The sequence below is a fragment of the Aulonocara stuartgranti genome (assembly GCF_965226115.1).
Source record: "Aulonocara stuartgranti genome assembly, chromosome: 5".
Classification (NCBI taxonomy): Eukaryota; Metazoa; Chordata; class Actinopteri; order Cichliformes; family Cichlidae; genus Aulonocara; species Aulonocara stuartgranti.
This window is the reverse complement of record NC_138943.1, coordinates 34,492,058-34,500,202: the sequence shown is the minus strand read 5'-3', so window position 1 is coordinate 34,500,202 and position 8,145 is coordinate 34,492,058. Positions and strand designations below refer to the sequence as shown.

The 8,145-nt window shown below is 43.1% G+C and overlaps 1 long non-coding RNA gene across 1 annotated transcript in view; it reads left to right on the top strand.

Annotated features, from left to right (window-relative positions):
* The first annotated feature begins 2,322 nt into the window (after positions 1 to 2,322).
* Positions 2,323 to 8,145, top strand: part of LOC309706796 — a 29,412-nt gene continuing 23,589 nt past the window's right edge. Inside the window, exons 1-2 of the long non-coding RNA XR_014276789.1 lie at positions 2,323 to 2,735; positions 4,270 to 4,415. This is a non-coding gene — a long non-coding RNA (uncharacterized lncRNA). The remainder of the gene's footprint in view (positions 2,736 to 4,269; positions 4,416 to 8,145) is intronic.

The window sequence follows — 8,145 nt, the reverse complement described above, 5'->3', positions numbered from 1 at the left end:
GCGTTCTCATGAAAGTGTCCATGGCTGGTTGACGATGGCTGGAATTTCTCAAGCTTAGAGCCAGCAGCTTACAGTTCTTTGTTTGTGCTTGTGCACTGGGGATAAACCTCTGGTCTGATGATTAGCATGCAGGGCCAACTGCTGCTGGCTTTGCATCTACTGATCTGAGCTGTGTTTAGTGACAAAACAGAGCTGGAATTGGCAAGTAGATGGAAACTCTATTATCATGATAAAAGATGAGCTTTCTCTTACTAACCACTTTGGTCAACATATCCAACATGTAAGAAAGTTTGAATCAATCATTCAGAACATTATAATGAAAACTATGATGATGGCGAGGGGAACTAATGCTCTGTTTGGCTTAATAAAACCACCAGGTGAATAGGTGCAGGTTCCCCCAGCATTTCATTACTTTATGTAGAATTTCAGATTAACTTGTCACTTGGTTTACCAAATTTACAAAGTTCAGCTGGTTTGCTAATACACCACCTTCGCTTTTCATTCAGTTTTTTCCCCACTATAGATATCGACAGCTATGTCACACAGTGCTCAAGCGATGAGCACAATGCGATGCATTACTGTGCACTGAACAGAATATGAATTATTTAAAAGAAGCTCAATGCTCAGCAATAGTAATGCTAGTAATACTGTAGGAATACAGTAACACAGTAAACCATATAACACCAATGTGGAACGTTTTTCTGCAGGAGAAGTACTTTCATTTCATTATCTTACATAATGTTTGCCAGTAATACAGTTCTGAAGTATGTATAGAAGTATGTATATGTAGAGTATGGCATGTGTAGTCAAGTATTTTTATACTATTCTGTTGTTTGTTTTGCTAAAGCATTGCTTACAGTTCTATAGAGTGCAGAGACATGAAGGGGGTTACATCTGCTAATTTTCTGTACATGCTACTGGTTTATGGTATGTAAGTATTTACTTTCAACTTAAGTGGTTAAATGCTGCAATTCGGGCATGTTAAAGCAATGGATAACATATACCACATGGATGCAGCAAGCTTTGGCAGCTGTGATGTTTTTTTGTTTTTTAATTAAATTATGTTATTATGTAGTTTGATTAGCGAGCTGAAGTCATAAAATACATGTAAGCTAAATAGTGCTAACTAACAGACTCATAAAATTATAGAGTTCCACTGTGTAATTTGTATCACACATCGAGCCATGTTCTTGGTGAGACAGTTTTTATTAGCATGCTTCAAATTGCACCAAACTTGGTGGAGAGGTGAAGTTTAGTGATGATAATGAGCAAATAACTAATTATCATAAGTAGTTGTTTTAGCAGATCATAAACAAGTACTGGTGATGGTTTGATTAAGATTGCGTGCTAATGCTATAAAGTTGGATGTCTATTAGAGGAACGGCAATTTTTGCACTTTTGCTTTTTTAGTCACCTCTCGCTCTTGTGTGGAAATTACTGGTTTGGAACATTTAGGCAATTTATAAATTTAGCATCACAATACATGTAGCATGTGCAACATTTCCCCAAAATTGTTTTGTCACTGCTTCCCAAAGTGCAAGAATCCAGTATGACAAGATAATGTACTCCACGTTGAATTGTGTCATTTCAGCCTCACAAAACTACCCTGTTAGATATATGAGAAAAACTGATGCGAGCTGTCAAACACAGAGACGCTTAACATCCTTTAAGGGGAAATTCTTGGTGGAAACAGAGAGTTCTGGTCACACTTTTTGCTTCATCTCAACTTGAAAAGTTTTGGCTGACGGCAGTTTGAAACCTGAAATAGACGTGGAGCTCTTAGCTGAAACAGATGCACATGTTGTTTCGGCTACTTCTCGACAAGAAAAAGTGCTTGTAGTTGTACGTACATAGACACACACACACTGAGAAGAGCATTTACTGGAAACAATAGATGTGGAGGGGACACCTGCTTGCCTGATATGCACCCCCCCATCCCCCCCCATCCTCCCTCCCATCCATTAGGATTCAGTTCAGGGCTCGGCTCTGTCTCCGTGAGTAGGTTAGCCATGTGTGTCATGGTGAAATCCAGTGAATGATAATGAACTAACTGTGTGTGTGTGTGTGTGTGTGTGTGTGTGTGTGTGTGTGTGTGTGTGTGGAGAGGAGGAGGAGAGGAGGTGGCATGCTTGCTGAATCACTCCCTCTATCCATCCCTCCATCCACCTATCTATCTAGCCATCCAGCTATTCCTCCTCCTCCACCACCTCCTCCTCCTCGTTGGCGGTGTGTTGGCTAGAAGGACGGCCCCCATGCTCTGACACACACACATGCAGACGCACACCTCCGCGATGTGTCACTACCCATTCCACCTGCCTCTTCTCGTCATTCTCCGCTCACTGTTCCATCTACCTACACTTGCTCTTTCCCACCCTCTAAATCTCAGTTTGTCTTTATTAATATTATTTTTTTTAGTTCTCTCTTAGTCTTGCTCTCCACCCCCCCACTGTTCTCAACTCCCCCCCACGCTGTGTGTCACCACTGCCGGGAAGGAAGAAAAATGCTCCGGCACACGAGAGCGAAAGGAGAAAACGGTGAAAAGAGTCAAAGGGAGAAGACGGTGAAGACTGGAGTGTGCTCGGAGCACAGCGATGCCTCCATCTGCTATGAGCCACACTCTTCTTTGATGGAATATCCCGGACAGCGGAGGGCAGAAGGAGGGAGAAGAAAAAGAAGGAGAAGAAGAAGAATAACAGGACTGAGAAGACGGGACGGCCAGCGCTCGCCTCAGGAGGGTACGGCAACACGAAATGAAAAGAACAAAAAAAACAACCCATGTATGACATGCTTTTGCCAATCATTTCTCTAACAACTTCAGCTCTTCTGTCCCTTTTGGCGTTTTTCATTTTGGGTTTTGATCTCTCTCGCTCTCTCGCTCTCTCTCTTTATTCCCTTCTCTCTGCTGAGTTGTGTCCACAGGCTCTGTTTGGGACTTTGGCTAATTGTGAAACTATTCTCCGGACTCAGGCAAAGACGAGACTTTCTATACCCCTCATTTCTTTTTCATTCTAATTAATCCCCCCCTGTGCAGACCCTCAAAGAGCCCATCTCTCTCTCTTGCACTCTCCATAACTCCAGCTCTGCCTCTCTCTACCTCACTCACTGTTTTTTTCCCCTCACTCTCTCCATCTGTCTGCCTTTGAGAAGCAAATAATTGGATGTGGAGATTGGCTTCTCTGTGGCTGAGCCAGAGGATTGAGGCTGCACGGCACTTCACACACAGACACACACACATGAAAACACGATTACTCACACACACATACACCTGCAGCTCAGGCTGTGTGTGTGTGTGTGTGTGTGTGTGTGTGTGTGTGTGTGTGTGTGTGTGAGACAGAGAGAGTTTGAATATGAGCTGCAAAGATCTCCCTCGTTTTTTAAAAAGAGTAGTTTTCATCGTTTCTTTCTTCTTCTTTTTTTTAAAGAATTTGCCAACTTCTGAATGTGCTCTCAAAGCCAAGTATAGACTAAGTAATGTGCCTAAATGACTCTGTGCTTTTTCTTTTTTGGGGGGGAGAGAGATCCTCTGCTGAGGTTTTTTTGGGATAACGAAAACAGATATATATATATATATATATATATATATATATATATATACACACACACGTAAATATATTTCTCCTCTTCAAGTTATGGATGTGAGCTAATTTCTTTGGGGAAAAAGTATTTATTGTAATAGTATTTTATCAAAAGTATTTTTTTACAGTGCAGAAACTAAAAGAGAGAAAGAGAGAGAGTGAGCTCGAGCGGCTGAGAGACCTTTGAAGAGTTAGTGGCAGAGGTATTTCCCTGCAGAGAGGGAGAGAGAGACAGAGATGAAGAAGATGAAGAGGAGGCTTCTGAGACAACAAGACATGAGAGGTGTTGTGATGCTGGCGAAGTTACAGGCTAGCTGGCTGAGTGGAGGACACACACGCACACACACACACACACATCAACACTTAGAAGAGATGTGAAGCTCTTTTCAGCACACTCTCTGCTCTGAGGCAGGGCGCCAAGTCCCCAGGGATGGATAGGAGACCTCTCAGCCGTTACACTCACACACACACACACACACACACACACCTTAACACATTTTACACACTCGCAAAGCCTCAGATGGAACGAGAGGGACTTTGCTTCGGGACAACCTTTTTCACATTTCTTCTTCTTTTTTTAATTGTGTTGTATTTCATTATTCACTCTCTCTCTCACTCTCTCTCCTCTTTACCTTCCCGCCCAACCACACATCTCCCGCCTCCCTTTTCTCCTCCTCCTCCTGCTGCTGCTCAGCTCCATCCAAGCTCATTGTCCTCTCAAACGCGCACACACCTCGCCACTGAGAGTGTTGCGTACACGTGCGTGCATGAGGACGGGGGTGTGTGTGCGGCCGGTCTTTCTACGCAGCAGCGCAGCCCGGCACCAGCTTTCACTCTGAGGTGAGTGTTTGTGCGCCGTCTCCGTATCTCACAAACTCACCTTTTTTCTTTTAAAACACAGTTTTTGTGTGTATTGAAGTTTGTAAAGTGTGTGTATGTCATATTATTTGAACTATTGGTGTTTGTGTGTGTGAGTGAGTGTTTGCGTTAACAGGGGTCAGAGGTTCTGCCGGTGACATTTGGATGGCAGCAGGGTTGGATATGGAGCTGAGATTGTGTCCCAGGCTGCTGGTGTGACTGTGAGTGTTATGAGCGTGTGTGTGTACGTGTATCCGTGCGTGTGCGTTGCCAGAGGGTGAGCTCGGCTCAGTCTGTACGTGCTCTGCTTATGAATTACTGACCACGGCTTGAGTTCTGCTCCCTGCTAGATCACAAGGAGCCTGCAGATAGCCTCTCCTCTGTGCTTTTTTCTTTCTCTTTTCTTTTTTCACACTTTCACATCGCTCCGTCTCTTCCTCTGTGTCTCTCTCTTTTCTCAGTCCGTCTCATTTGAGTCGGGCGTCTTAATTGGCATACCTGCTCGTGGCAACCGCACCGCCAAAGCTGTGCGCTCAATGCATATTCTCACACAACCAGTTTATATGTTGAAATAATCTCCTCTGTCACTCCCTCTGTCACACACACACACACACACACACACATTCCACGGCAGATTTAAATATTTCCCGGCGGGGTTGGAGGGTGAACAGAAATAGATCTAATTCTAAATCAGGACTAGAGCTCGGCTCAGGCAGCCACACCACCCCCCCCTCCCTCTCTCCCTCTGCTACAGCCAGCAGCTACAACACTTGCACTCCAAAAGAAGAAGAAGAAAAAAAGAAAGTTCAAAGATTTGCTGTGAGTTTTACCAGTGAAATATACTGCGACAGCGTGAGAAGAGCAACTCTTCCCTCGCCAAACCCCGCGCTGTTCATCCACATCAGCCTCAGTGCTGAACACGGGGAGACAAAAAGAGCTTTTTAGTTTCAAAGATGCTGATAATCAGACTTCCTTTATTTTTATTTTTCAGTTTTATTTTGAAGCAATAACATTAATAAAAAGCAGATTTTAAAAAACGGTTCATTTGCTTCACAGAAACTTGACTTTAAAAAGATTTTGGACAGTTTTAAGCTGTATGGATTTTCCCGTTCCGCCTCTTGGCTGCTACAGTAGCTGGCTGCGGGCGGATTAAAACTGGAGTTAAGATACAGATCTGGAGTTGATGAGTTTCTAGCTGCCTGTCTGTCCGCCTACCTGTCTGTCTGTGATGCCGTGTCTGTGTGAGTCGGGCCTGATTCCAGAGCGGTGATAGGATAGGTCACGGCCTGCTGGCTGCCTCCAGCGGCGCAGGAGAGAGAGAGAAGGAGGAAAAGACAGAGATATGGAAAAGAGGAGGACGGCAGGGGGAGCAGGTTGAAGGAGAGGGTGTGTGTGTGTTCATGTGTCAGGTTGTGTGTTTGTGATGACGGTGTGTGAGATAAGGCAGAATGGGGGGGGATAAGATGTGCTGAAGGCTGGATAAGCTGCACCTGGTTTGAGAGAGAAAATAAAAGATAAGAACACACAAAGAGAGATGTGGGGAAAAGGGGAGGTGGCAGGTCGCAGGAGTGTGTGTGTGTGTGTGTGTGTGTCTGTGTGTGTCTGTGTGTGTGTGTGTTAAGCTTCCGATATCTACCTACTGTCTCCTACTTCTCCTCGCCCGCAGTCTCCCTCGCTAACCGCCCTCTTCCTCTTCACTCTCTCCTCTTTCTCTTTTTTGACAATGAGCCGACAGCAAAGAACAAAAGAAGACATAATACATGCAAGCCCTCCTCTCTCTGCAGTCAGGAAGGAGAGGAGGAGGAGGAGACAGGAAAGAGGAGAGAGGTATGAGTAAGGCGCAACATGCAAGGCAATTGTCGTAATCAAATTATATAAAATAAAAAAGGAATAAATAAAAATAAGCTGTGTGGTTGCTCCAGAAATGTCAAACTTATGAAAGGAAGGTGAATCAGTGGGTGAGTTCCTGGATGTGAAATGGTATTAAAAAAAAAAAAGAGTTTTATTCATGATCACAGACCAAAGTTTTCAAAATGTGCTGTTGTTGTCTTACTGACTTTCTGCACTAATAAGACAAGGTGACATTGAAAACAAAAACCCTCAGGTGACTCTGTGCTTCATCTCTTACCAACAACTGTTGAGCCGTCCTGTTTCCAGACTCTCTCTGTTGTCTTTAATCTGGACGCAGCGACCTGGAACTGCACTCGTAACGTATGTTTGGACCATAATTAGTTGGAACCAAGAGCAACGACCGATCACTTCAGAATTTAAAGTGTGCTGTTTAAAGTAATATCTCTTCTACTTAATTTAAAAACAAAAACAAACAGTAGAGATGTTGGCAAACTGCTGCTTTAACCAGTAGCAGCTACATCTAAGTAGAAGTCATTTTAAGTTCATATAGTGAGATATTAGATTAAAGGTTAGTTCTTTACTTAATGAACTTTTAAGTAAAGTTAAGTAAACCTGAGCCTGGTTCTTCCTGTTAAAAGGGAGTTTTTCCTTCCCACTGTCACCAAAGTGCTTGGTCACAGGGGCTCATATGATTCTTAGGTTTTTCTCTGTATGTATTATTGTAGGGTCTACCTTACAATATAAAGCACCTTGAGGCGACTGTTGTTGTGATTTGGAGCTGTATAAATAAAATTGAATTAAATTGAATTAAAAATAAACAACACGGCCACATATGCTAATTTGTCGCATCTTTCAATAGGAGCTTAGGTGGTTTCAGTCGACCAGAATGATTACTTTTATTTTGTTCTTGATTCTCTTTGGGATATAAATTCTTTGGACTGTTCACTGTGATGTCGTTCTGGGTCTGAAACCCAGAACGACAGCGAGTTACCCGCTCCCTCCGCTGCTTCATCTTCAGTTGTATAAACTCCAACATTATCACTCATACAGTGAGTGCTGCAGTGTATTTCCCTGGTTAACAAACTGGTACAAATGTGAGGCTAATGCTCCAGTTTGAGCTGTTTTTAGCTAAAACAGTTGTAGCTGTAGTGGTTTCATATTTGTATTTTGTACGCTGAAAAGTTTGCTCAGCAGAGGGTTGTCCTGTGCTTCCCATTTGGCTATTATTGTCTGAAAGCAGGCTAGCGGCAAAGAATTCAGACACTGGAAAGAACAGACTGGACAAAAACTGTTGAAGTAGTCAGAGGAACCCCAAAGGTTAGCCAGATTGTTTGAGCCAACTTTTTCTTAGCAAATATGTTCACACACAACACTATTAATGTTACCAGCCATGCAGTTCATTCACATAAACAGTCATTTTTTTTTCAGCTCATTTGGTTTGAATGATGTTGACACAAAGGTGCAGTGGTTAGCACAAAACTTCCTTGTTCGAGACTGGAGGTGGAGTTTGCACGTTCTCCGGGTTCCTCCCACAGTCCATAGACATGCGTCTCAGGTTAACAGGTTGATATGGTCTCTCTCTAAGTGATAGACAGGTGACCTGTTTGGATGTTCACCCCATTATTACACAGATGCTTGTTAAAAATCTAACCTGCAGGAGTCCTGCTGCAGATATAAAGAGGAATGACTTAACCTTCTGAACTCTTTCATGGCATGCATTTTTAATTTCTCTTTGCTATTTGGGCTGATTGGGACCTGATGAATGTAAAAACAAAGTGTTACCAGACATTTTTTTTAACCTGATTTTTGTTTCTGAGAAAAATGAGATCCACATATGAGGACATTCATTTTAAATGTTGAT